Consider the following 12960-nt stretch of genomic DNA (forward strand, 5'->3'; position numbering starts at 1 on the left):
GTTTAGAGTTTGGCAATTTCTTTGTTTGGGGTTCTGCTACTCCTGGCACAGATATTTTATCGAACTTTAATGGTGCTTGAAGTGACCATTTTATATTTCCTGTATTTACCTGCATTTTGAACATTTATTATCGAAAATGCTTTTGTTATCGTTATTTCTGAACAATGACAGACTTCTCATCAGATAGAGCAGAGACTTCAGACAAAATCCAATTATTTCAACTTAAATTTTCAATTTTTCCCCAAAGGTTTTTAAAATGTTATTTGTTGAAAATAAAGATCTGAAAGTCACTCTTATCCACAGGCAAGTGACCATATCACCCAGAGCTGCTAGCTGAGTCATTTTGTTATAGGACAGGGAGAGGGGCAGCCCAAAACCCCGCAAACCTGCCTGTTCTAAATGGGTTCTGCCATCCGCCGCATCAACACAAAACATATGAGACTTTAATGGGAAGGAACTTTAATAAAACTAGGAAACAATACAGGAAAGGCAAAGAGTCTAGTTTCTAAATGAAGCACCCAAAGTTACCCATCCCCTCGTGGGTAAAAGTCCATCCATATGAGAATGGCACAGAGCAAGGCCCCAAAGCCTGCCACAAGTCTAAAGCATCTTCCAGTGGGGACCCACAGAAAAGGGTCACAAACAACCAGACAAGCCCGGAAGGAAAAGAGCAAAATCAACATCAAGATAAAAGCTGTCATTGTCACCTCCCCACGGGTCTCACCCACATCTGTGTCACCCAGTCCACAACCAAAAGACAAGCGCAGCTTCTTCACGTGTCTCTAGGCTCCATGTGCCTCCTCCAGGTCTCCTTCTGGCTCTCCATCCTGCTTCCTTCCTCAGTCTCTTCTGCTGCTTCTCCTCTTCCTGCTCAGCTCCACCCTCCCTTGGGTGGGGCAGGGAACCTCCCCCTTTCCTGGGGACCACCCTGTTACAATTTTAGTTATACAAATTTTTCATAGATATTTGTATTGGGTGTTATGTATATGTTTGGCACTGGCACTGAATGCTAGCTGGGTCACAGAATAAACTCTAAAGGAACAGAACCCTGAGGGAGTATGATAACTTTGTGAACAAAGATGACTGCATTTAGAGAGTCACCCATTGTGAGGCTGCTTTGGGATTAGACATCCTCTTTGGGTCTCAAAAGGGAAAGTGTATTTATTGTGAACTCATTAATATCAGGAGGATTTGCCTAAGCAATATAAGTAATGACTTTTTTTTTTTGTAAAACAAAAAACTCTAGGATTCTTGGCCTATATGTTTAAATGACAAAATTAAGGATCACTCACTCAAGCAAATTCAGTGATTTTTTTTACATGGTGACAGAACTGCTCTTGTATCATCCCTTAAATATAGGGGTATAAAGTCAGTTACCATTTCTCATTTTGCCTTGTGGCTAAATGCTTGTGCCGACTTAAATTCCTCCCCGATTTAGTTGCTCCAGCCATCTGAGCATATAAATCCTGCTTTAACCTGTTTACTCTTGACAAAAAGGTAATTACTGACCCTTAGCCAATAGTGAATTTTACGCGATAGGTAGTTGCTATTGGGCCGAGCATTGACTTCCTGCTAGGGGATGAAATGAGCCCCTCGTGGCTTCCCTTTTACAAGACAGTAAGCTCCACTTTGGTTATAGAGAGGGCTCAACTGGTTCTGAAGTTCTGTTGGGGAAGCTAAAATTCATGACAGTTTTCTTGGATTTTCATCATTTTGTAAGAGAAGTATTTTTCTTATAAAGAAGAAAATATTCTCCCTGGCGCATGTTTGCTGTTTATTGAATGAAAATCTTAAAATCTTTCTGACATTATTGATGCTTTTTTGTCTTGTCGTTCCATGTTATTCCACACGTTTGATGTAATAACAGCCACGATTCTATCAGTAACATTCTGCTGCGTCCTTAGAGTGAGTGGGAAGCTTGGGATGGAGCCTAGACTAGCTTCACTAGCTGTCCACCCACATCACATCTGTCCTTGGCCTGGAGCCTGTGAACCAGTTGGAAGCACATTAGGCCAATACTGTTACCCTTAGTTCATGTAATGCTTGTCCACATCAAAATGCCTTATTAAACCACCCACTGACATGTCAGTGCTTTTTTAGCTAATTATAAGTTTTTGATACAGAAAGTAAATTTAAACTAGAACAGTAGGTACAATAATTTAGAAATGAAGTCAGCATTATTTACATCAGAGTAGTTCCCTGTCAAGAAAAGAGAAAGAAGAAAGTTGTATTGTTATGAGTAAATTATGCCAGGTTGGTAAAGCTTAAAATAACCTTAGCTCTAATAATCTATCAAGATAATTAAGGGCATGTGGTCCTGTTAGAGCTGCAACCTTTAATTTCAAATAACTCTTTTTTTTATACAAGTTTTACAAATAACAAATGTTCACAGTTAAAACCCATCTGGGAGGAGAGGGTGAAGTCAGCATCAACATAACCAGAAGGTGGCAGCAGTGAGCTGGGAGCAGAGAGAGGACTGGCCCCGTTTTGCAGGGGGGTGGTGGCTTCTTGGAGAGGGAATAATTTGCACAGAATAGAAAGAACATTGTCTCTAACCATGATTTGGGAATTTTTTTGCACTAAACTAAAAATATGAGGATTCATGCAGGTGTAGTGGTAGTGACTATTAGATTGTGGATTCCAAGACAAGAAGTCAGATAGAGGATTTTACACTAGATAATTCTATTAATGCAGCATATGGTTGGTAGCTGGGTTTTAAAATTCCACAATAGGTCATTGATTCTTAAATGCTTAAAGGTCTTTCTATATTGGATCTTTGGATGACAAGGCTATGATTGATGGCTAATAAACGATGAAAAATAATTCCTAAAAATTCATTCTCCCTAGTTACCAATTCAAAACTCTGAATAGGTAAAATTGTCCAAGGTAAAAAAAAAATATTGATTTGTACAGAAAGAATTCCATTAATAAGGATACATAGCATTTAAGGAGGAAAAACCCAAAGATCAATTGGTGATGCTTTTTTTTATGTTGAAAATTTTTTTGAGATTTATTTATTTATATAAGAATTGGGGTACAGGCCAGATACGCGGGGGGGTGAGAAGATTCACCAGAGACAGAGCAGGAAACAGAACAGGCAGACTGACAAAATACATAGCTGAGGAGAGCAGCGGGGGAGACAGAGAGGTCTGCAGCACCATGTGGGACACTTCCCGGCCGGCCAGGATCGAACTGGTGCTGCAGAGGCTGCGGTCAGCTTCACAGCACTGCGCTCAATCACCTGCATCACCAGGGAGGCCCTGGTGATGCTTTTCCAAATAGTACAAGCATTGGAAAACTAATGTAGTATCAGAGAAAAAAGCTCAGTTTGCTGTGTTCCAACACAAGCATTATATTGTTCTAAAAAGTAAGTAAATATTAAATATATCTCCTATTATCTGAGAAGTGTTTTTGATATTGAAATTCAAAATAAGTGTACTTTCTATGTTGTGTCTGAATTGATAAAATTGTTCTCTGTATGCTCTTAGAGTTTAGAATCAGGCAGAATCACACATCTGCAGTTAATATGTTGAGTAAAAGATAACCTAATGCCATTCACAGCAACATGGATGGAGCTAGAAGGAATTATGCTCAGTGAAATAAGTCAGAAGGAAAAAGAAAAATATGAGATGGTTCGACTTATAGGAGGAAAATAGGGGAACCAAATAAGACATCAGGTGAAAAAAATAGTAACAATACAAAACTCAACAAAACAAAACAAAACAAGCACAATTATAAAGCAGAGACATCCTGCAGGGGAGGAGGAGGGAGAGGGATCAGAGGGAGGGAGGGAGGAGCAGAGGGGACTGTGGTGATGGTGCATGAGTGCCTTGGCAACTTCACCTGAGTGGGGGAGAGAGAAAACATTGTTTAAAAATTAACAAAGATGGGCCTCCTTGGTGGCAGGCTGTTGAGCTCCACACTGTGAAGCTGTCCGCAGCCTCTGCAGTGCCGGTTCTATCGTGGTGCAGCTGTTGAGTTCCACACTGTGAAGCTGTCCGCAGCCTCTGCAGTGCCGGTTCTATCCTGGCCGGCTGGTGAGAATCCCACAGGGCGCTGCAGACCTCTCCTGTCTCGCCTGCTGCTCCCCTCATCAGTGTATTTCGTTAGTCTGCCTGTTCTGCTCCCCACTCTGTCTCTGGTGAATCCTCTTACCCTCCTGCGCATCTGGCCTGTACCTCGGTTCCTGTATAAATAAATAAATCTTAAAAAAAAGAACAATGATGTAAAAAAATATATAAAAGAAAATTAAAAATAAATCAAAACATAAACAAACAAAATATGTTGAATGTGACTTGAAGCCTATTGTTCACTTTGAGACATTTAGAACCTCATTGTGAAATAAACCAACTAGACAGAAGACATTATTAAGGAAATGATTAAGGATTGTTTTTAAGGAAATGATAAACTTAGACAAAGAACTAGACCATGAGGACTTAATAGATATTTAGAGGGTACTTTACCCAAAAAGCACCAGTACACATTCTTCTCAGCGCACATGGGACAATGGACTGAGAAATCAAGAAAACAATCCATTCATAATCTCATCAGAAAGAATTAAATACCTGGAAGTAAACTTTAAGAATGGAGTTGAAGGACCTGCACAATGAATACTATAAGACATTGTTAAAAAACAAAACAAAACTAGAAGACACAAAGAAATGGAAAGACAGTCCACCACTAGTCTTTTCTTGAGCTGCAGCAAACAAAAGCAACAAAATAACACCACATCTGGGTTTCCTCTGGTGTCAGGTCTCCAGATTGCTACTATATCTAGAAAGTTGGAAATGCTGATATAGTGAAGGAAGGAGAGAGTCTCAGTTGAGACTACATGTATACATCCCAAAGTTATCTGCATAGGTTTCCTTGTCAGGAGAGTCATTTGTAATTCTGGTTCTGCTCATCCCCGTAGTTTTCTGAATCACATCCTTAATTCAGTTGCATATTCAAGTTAATGTTAACTGAAAACATTGGTGTTGGCCAATAACATTAAAAATAATCATTGCTACACTTGACAGTAATTCCAGAATCTTTCTCTATTTCTCAGAATCTTTCTACAAATTAAAAAGATAAAACAAATAATACTTCAGCAATGTATGTAAATTCAATTGCAAACAGGTTTCAAGGCTTCCAAATAGCTTGCAGAGATGAAACAGTTCATGCTTACGACACTACATTTGTTTTGTGATAATATACACCATCCACACATAGGGAAATCGGAAATACCTGCTAACTTCTAAAAATAAACTTTTGTAAATAATAATCCAACTGATCAATAAAAATTTACCTGTCACCAAATTGAATTCAAAAAGTAGATGAATTCCTAAAGTAATGCTAAGACTTCTAATTAACACTCTCAAATTCATATATGGTTATTTGATTTTTTAAAAAGAATCATCTCTTTAACTTTTGCAAAAATTGGTTCTTAGTTTCCCAGGGAACTGTCAAATCCAATTGCAGTTTCTAAGCAAAATTAAAAGAAACTCCCCTACACTGTTTGATTTAGTCTGTGTATTGTGGGGCTGGAGAGGGAATATTTGATTAGGAAGTCTTTAGCAGGCTTTTTAAATCATTAAAGAATAAATAACAGCATATGAGCTATATGAATCAAGTTTTATTCATTTTATCACTTCATTTACACAAGTCATCTTTCGAGAATAAGCAAATTCCAAAGCAATTCTTTTTTGTAGAATTTTTCTTTCAGCATTTTATAGTAAAAATTCAGCACCCCATCTCCTCTTTTTTGTCAGGGGCTCAAATAAACCATGCCCTGCTTGGCCTCGTGAAAGTTTATGGCAATATATATGCATGCAAGCTGGATATTCAAAGCTAGATATTGAAATCAGTGTGCCTCTAAGCATATCTATGCCTTACCTAGGTAGGTAAATGTTTTGGGTTTCTTTTTGTTGTTTGAAGAATCAAAGTGCTGGTCTCTTCTTTGCACAGTACATTGCCTTTGTTCCATTTCTTTGCGTGCTGATAGACCGTCTGAGGCTAATGAATTGCTCTGAATGATAGAATTGTGTGCTGGTTGTTATCCTGATTGTCACTGCTGGCAGGTTTTCCCCTGCTTTCGCCTGCAGTCTTTGCCAGGATATTGTTCTGTCTACACTGCCTGCAGATAGGCTTCAAGGCTGTCCCTGGCTCTAGACAATGGCACTGTGGTGGCTCTAGTGCTTGTGGAACTGCAGTCCCCACTTCTCTCTGAGACCCGATCCATTGTATTTCTTATGTTGTGTCCTCACCATACAGGATGCCGAAGTGTGTCCCTCCTGTTTTGCTTCTTGCCTTGGTTCCCACCCAGTAGTTTTCATGAGACTAAATTTTAATTGGACTTAGTAAAGCAGAGGATAGTGGAGTTGCTGGAGAAGCATTCTGATTTCTTTAAAAATCAGTACTCTTTTATTGGAAGGACAATGAACCCTGTGTTTTTGAGATGTTGCAAAGTGTGGAAGGGTGGGAAAGATTCCTTGCTGTCTGAAGCACTGTTAGATTATGAGGTCCATTAAATTTCATCATTCTTGTGTTTCTCCATGATTCTGTAATGTTGCCTGTCAATCCATATTGGCTGTGTTATGAATTCTTTAAAGCAAATTTTAGTTATTCTTTGGCCTTTTGATAGGAAGGCCAAACGAAACACTTCAGAAGGTTCTAATCTGTCATAAGCTTCTGCCTTTTCACTCTTGATCCCTTTGTTATATAATGATGCATGGATTAGGTGGCTAATGGGAGGGTGTACAGCCCACAGCCAAGACCCAGGTATGAGTTGGAGGGCCAGCCCACTGAGCCCATAGAGACTACCAAATCTGTCTAGTCTATCCACAAAATCATGAAAAGAAAATAAAAGAAGAAAAAAGCATGATTTGTTGTTTTAAATCACTTAGTTTTGGAGTGGCCCATCATGTACGCATCTTCTGAGAACCGAATTATACCACTAAACACTAAACACTGGTCATCTTTTTATTTATGCATGTTGTCTTCTTCATAAACACCAGGGGGACCAAGGCTATTCTGTTTGTATAATTTACTACTGGAATCCCAGTGCCTAAGTCATCACCTGGCATGTAGTACATACTCTTAATATTTGATAAATAAGTAACTTAATGTAAATCCAATCTTATTGGTTCCACAATGAGACATGCTAAAAAGAGCAGCTCTTGGGTTTGCTAAGGACCAGATTTCAACGTTTTCTTATCTACTAGGCAGAAATAGGATGTGAGAGCAACATGATTTTCCTAAACTTGAATTTTAGTCTATAATGTGGGGACACAGTGCCTGTTTCAGGTTGATTGTGAGTAGTAAATGAGATCAAGTTCAGAAGCATCCAGCAAATTATATCACACCATTCATTTGAAGAAATAATAACCGTGATGATGATGTCGCCATAAACAAAAATAAAGTGGCACTACAATTACATATTTAATCATGTATCTGTAAAATAAGTTCAAACTTAATTGAAAGGACTCCATGTTGTGGTAGTTAAAAAAAGAGTTGCTTCTCAGGAATACAGAGGACATTTATTTCTCAAAAATGTGGGCCATGATTGCGTAGTTTCTCCTATCATTCAGTGTAATCACTCTCTCTTCTGATAACCGCCATCAGCAGTTGCATACATTTGAGAGAAATGGCTGACTTTGGAGCATAGAAAATCCACCATGACTTTTCAGCTATTAGCACAATTCTCACAATAGTGAGAATGAACTATAAACATCATAGAAAAATGCATTTCAAAAAATATGATTTAAGGATGTGATTATTTCTTAATACCTACCTCATAATACTTAATAGTGTTATGTGGAATTAAGAACTAAATGGCATAAGACAAGAACTAAAGCATTTAGAACTACTTAGCACATAGGGAGTATTTTCATTAATTTTAGTGACTTTTCTAATATTAAAATGCTTTAGTATGAGACTAATAAGCCATCAAACAAAATTAAGGGATAATCTCATTGGAAATAGCTACAGTTGATTATATACTGAGTATTTAATGGCCCTGAGTAAAATGGGAACATCCATAATTTTCATGGAAGTTATTTAGACAGATTTAAGTAGTCCTAACTAGTATTTGTATTCATTTTGAGCCATTTTTCCTTTCCAAAAGTCAGGTAAAAGCCTTTGCATTTTGACTTCCTGTTGTTCTGACATTTTCAGGTCCAAAATACCTGCCATGTAAAATGTCCTGTAGGACACATTTAGCACATTTGACATATTTTGTGAGGCATTAGCTATAAATATAATTTTAGCATACTGTGCTTATAGAAATATTATTTTTTCCGGACTTCATTGAGGGACTCAAATTCTTACATCCCTTTTCAATAAATAGCAAAATATGCACATGAAGTCAGGGAAAATCTGAAAATTCATTTAGGATGATGATGAAGAAATGTTCCCATTACATGTCATTTCATTTAAAGCACTTGTTTTGGGTAGTGTAAAATTCAATTTCAGTGTGACAACCTAGAACACTTCCTTAGAAATAGTAAGAAAAAAAGTAGAAATAATGAGTATAATTATTTAAATAAACTTTCAGAACTTCTACTGATTTTTATTAAATATGCATTCATGAAATAGCCTATGGCATAGCTCTGTTGCATGCAGATTTCTGGTATCCCAAGAGTTTCCAAAGCTAATATTTGTGTCTCAAGATCTACAAAGAGTCCGATATTGTACTCTACTTGAAAGCTGATGAGCTATCCTGCCACAGTTCCTTGGATGGTGCAAAAGACACAAGAGTCCTGTTTGACATTTAACATGGGTTCCAGCAATTGTGTTCGTTATCCAAGTTCCATTATCCACAGGGCGATGTGAAGAGAAGTAGATACCACCTGTACACATAGCAGACTGATCAGAGGAGAGGAATTCTGAGTTTAGGGAACCCAGGCCAGAACTTCTTGTTTGGGAGGGAAATAAACATGTTAAGTGTAATGGTAAGTAAACCATGTAATGGTAAATAAAGAAGTTTCCATTGTCATGGAACATGGACCATAATGGAAAACATATAACAAGGAAACAAACAAATGTGTCATTTTGTTTTGAGAATATTTTTTTACTTTGAAAATAATATATAGAAAAAGAACTTAAAAATAATATATGCAGACTAATAAAAATTACAAAAAATAAGTATTATTAATCAAACATCAGTGTGCACAATATCAGTGCCTTTCTATATGAACCTTTTTGATTACCATCTCCTTTTTTTAAATCAAAAGTCATCATTGTCCTAACATGCATAATTCATAATTTCTTCCTTTTTTGTCCCATTACCATTTATTTATCTATCTGAAATACATAATTTTATTGTGCCAAATTTTCAAACACATACAGTGGAGAATGACATAGCTTTTTTTTTCCTGCTATTTTTGTTTAATATTAAAATACTTATCTAGATTTTCATGAAACAAATAGCAAGACAATTTGAAACTTTTACTCAGATTGAGAAAATATGCTAAAAATTCCACATATTATTTAAAATATAAGAACTTCAATTTTTTTTGCAGAGGAATTCAAATTTTCTCTGTAGAGGAGTGAAAAAGTCTTTCTATAGATGCAGTTCTCGCCAAAATAGCAGCTATATGAATCAAAGCAATTTCAGTAGTCTGCACATTATAAAGATAACAAGTAATATAATTTTATCATGTATCACAGATGGAAATTCAAGGATAGTCTTATAGACTAATAAAGCTATAGTACTACCACCACCACAATAAATTTCTTGCATATATATTGAGAGAAAATACCAATAAGATCACTGACTTTTAAAAGTGAGAACCTGTTAGCAATATGAGCTGTTTGCAAGGAGAAAGGTGATGTTCATCCTACCAGATTCTACCCTATGTATTCATGCTTGCATCTCAGTCTTTAATTATTAACCTCATATGTCAGAGATTTATTTTTAAATCTCGAAATTGTGAAAGAGTATATGTAATTAAAAAATCTTTTTCTATCTGTCAATTATGTATTAACAGACACTGCAATTATTCTTAAATAGCCATGATTCAGAGCGAGACTAAAGTTGATAAGCTTTCAGAAGGCAAGATTTATTCCCCTACTCTTAAATCCATGCAGGATTTGAGATGCTATGCAACTACTAATACACATAATGCAATAATAAAACAAAAGTAGAAATGGAAGAAAATTGACTTAGAAGAAAATCCAAGGAGATTCATTCACAGGTTTTGAATAACTAGTTAACTGTAGGTTATTCCTACATTACAGGTGAATATTTTGTACTATCTAGAATGAATAACATGCTATATAATGGAAAGCTGGCAAATAAAAATGCCAGAGTGGGTAAAGACAGATGCTTTTTCTGTATTCTATCATTAATACAGTTTCAGAGTGGTATGAGAAAGGTTCTCTACATACCTGAGGTTCGTCACAAGGCTGACAATCATGAAAGGAGAAACCAAAGTTCGTCATTGTTCTAAAATGAAATGGATGCTAGATCATTGTAATAGGACAATCCAAGTTTCACAATATTCTGAAATAAAGTGAATATCATTTCAATTGTGAAATTCTCAATTCCAATTCCAAAAAGATCTTTTGAAACCATTCCTGTGTGCTCACAGGAATAAATATAGGGGGGTTAGTGAAGATGGGGCCTGGACATAGAGAAAGACTGAAGCAAAATGTCAAAATGCCATTTTTTTTTGATTCTTGTTTTAATTCTCTTTTTTCTTCTTATCAGAAAATATGCATTTCCCACTTCAGAACAGACACATTTTCAATTTACCACTAAAATGCCTATAAGAATTAATCTATGAAGTTTAAAATATGCTCTACCTATATTTAACATTTGTGTGTTTGGAGGAGAACACAAGTCATACCCTTTTGTAATTTACAACACAGCATTGTCAGTAATAGTCAAAATATGTGTTCATTTGATGGTGGGCATCCTTTGCAATATACGTACATAGCAAATCCACACATTGCACACTTTATATTACAATTTTGTCAATTATATGTCGATAAAGCTGAAAAAAGATAGAGCTTTATCCCAGAGCCTGTTAAAGTGAAAGAATTACTGTTTGTCATCAGAAGCAGCACTTGTGAGGAGGATACTAGACTCACCACCACATGCTATGTGCCATCTTGGAAATGGATGTCGCAGTTGTCCTAGCTCAGCATCCCTGTAGATGGGTGCTGGCTTAATAACTGAAGTAGGAGAAAAGCTCAGCCCAGACTGCAGAAAGCCTTCATTTGTTTCCTCTCAAGAGGAACATTTATTCATTAGACATTCATTTATCTTCTTTCATTAAAAAAAGTTCAACTACTGCATGAAAAGAAATGGGATTATCTCTCGAGTATAATGTCAGGCTAGTCCTGACTTTTAGTCAGAGTTCTAGTCCTGACTATTTTCCACAGTAATTTAGACCAGACTATTCAATATCATTCTTCCTCTGTTTCCTTTTCTTTATTTTTTAAAAAAGATTTATTTATCCATACAAGAACTGGAGTGCAGGCCAGAGGCGTGGAGGGGGGTGGGTGAGAGGATTAACCAGAGACAGAGGAGGGAACAGAACAGGCAGAATGACTGAAATACACTGCCGAGGGGAGCAGCGGGCAAGACGGAGAGATCTGCTGTGCCATGTGGGTAGCTCCCTGGCCGGGGATTGAACTCAGGCTGCAGTGGCTGCAGATAGCTTCATAGGTTGCATCTTAACCCCTTGAGCCACCAAGGAGGCCTTGTTTCCTTTTCTTTTAAGAGAAGAGATAATACATCTAGGGAAGCAAATCAATATATCCCAGATCTACACACTAATTTCCTAATGCTCTCTGAAGCACTTTAGTAATGTTTTTTAGGGTGACTTACATTCAGCAGAAAAGAGCACTAGGGTGAAAAAAGCACAGAATGAAAACACTTTGGTGTCTGCACGATGACAGAAAGGGCAGATACTGTCTTTTGTACATTTTTCTGACTAGATGACTTCCTGGACTCTTTTTTCTATAACTTCTAAGTTTTGCTTTTGCTCTTTTATAAGTTTATTCTCCCCTGATGTTTCTTTTTTACCCAGTGATTTTCACTGCTCTATTAAAAAATATAAAAAGAGAAACCTGGATGTGAGATTAGCAGTAGGAAATTTGGATCCTTCTTCACAAAAAATTAAAATTTTCACTAAGTACTGGCCTGGTGCAGAGTGTCCCTGCAGTTGGGCCACTAATCACTTGTACTTGATTAGTTACCAAGACAGCTGGAGGCTTAGCTCTTCTTAAGGCTCCTAAGAATTTTACTCAACAACTGTCTGTTAATTCTTGCTACCAATCATACAGAAATTCAAGAACAGAAAGAAATATGGTTTAATAATTCTTCGTGTGATAAAAATAATGGGAATTTGTGACCCACTTATAGTGGAACAGAATAAAAACATTAACAAACTACAGTGAAGTACAGTGAATGGGCCATGAGAATATACCTTTGACTGTGAAGAAAGGATGGTTAATGACATGTTTAATTTCAACTAATGTCAAGCACTTTCCAGCAAGTAGGGCTCCTAGTTTTCTAGGAACTGGGGGAGCAAACAAGGCTGTTGGTTTTGTTTAGGATGAGGAAATGATTTTTTTAATTTGGTAACATTTGTTTGGAAATAGCAGGGAGTTGTATAAAGTAAAAAAAAAAGACAAAGATCATCTTACAAACATTGAAATGTATATTGTTGAGATACGTATATACATATTTATATATTCCTGTTGAACCTCTGACTGATACAGCAATTGCCGTTGGAACAGACCATTCTGGAATTTTGTTTGTGGTATATTTCCCTCTTCTAGGGAAAAATGAGGCACAAGTAGTTCATAACGTGACAAAAATAATAATTATTCAAATTGTCAGCAGGGGTGAGGTAAGTCTAGAGAATACAGTTCCCCTATATTCTTGCTGTAAGTGAAACCATCCGATATTTTTCTTTTTCCTTCTGGCTTATTTCACTGAGCATAATTCCTTCTAGTTCTATGACGTTG

General features: G+C 36.8%; 1 pseudogene; it reads right to left on the minus strand.

Annotated features, from left to right (window-relative positions):
- LOC119234751 (putative methyltransferase C9orf114) overlaps positions 1–12960 on the minus strand; it is a 149529-nt pseudogene that overhangs the window by 110501 nt on the left and 26068 nt on the right.

The sequence above is a fragment of the Talpa occidentalis genome, unplaced genomic scaffold (assembly GCF_014898055.3).
Source record: "Talpa occidentalis isolate TD23 unplaced genomic scaffold, MPIMG_talOcc4v2.1 talOcc4.8, whole genome shotgun sequence".
NCBI lineage: Eukaryota > Metazoa > Chordata > Mammalia > Eulipotyphla > Talpidae > Talpa > Talpa occidentalis.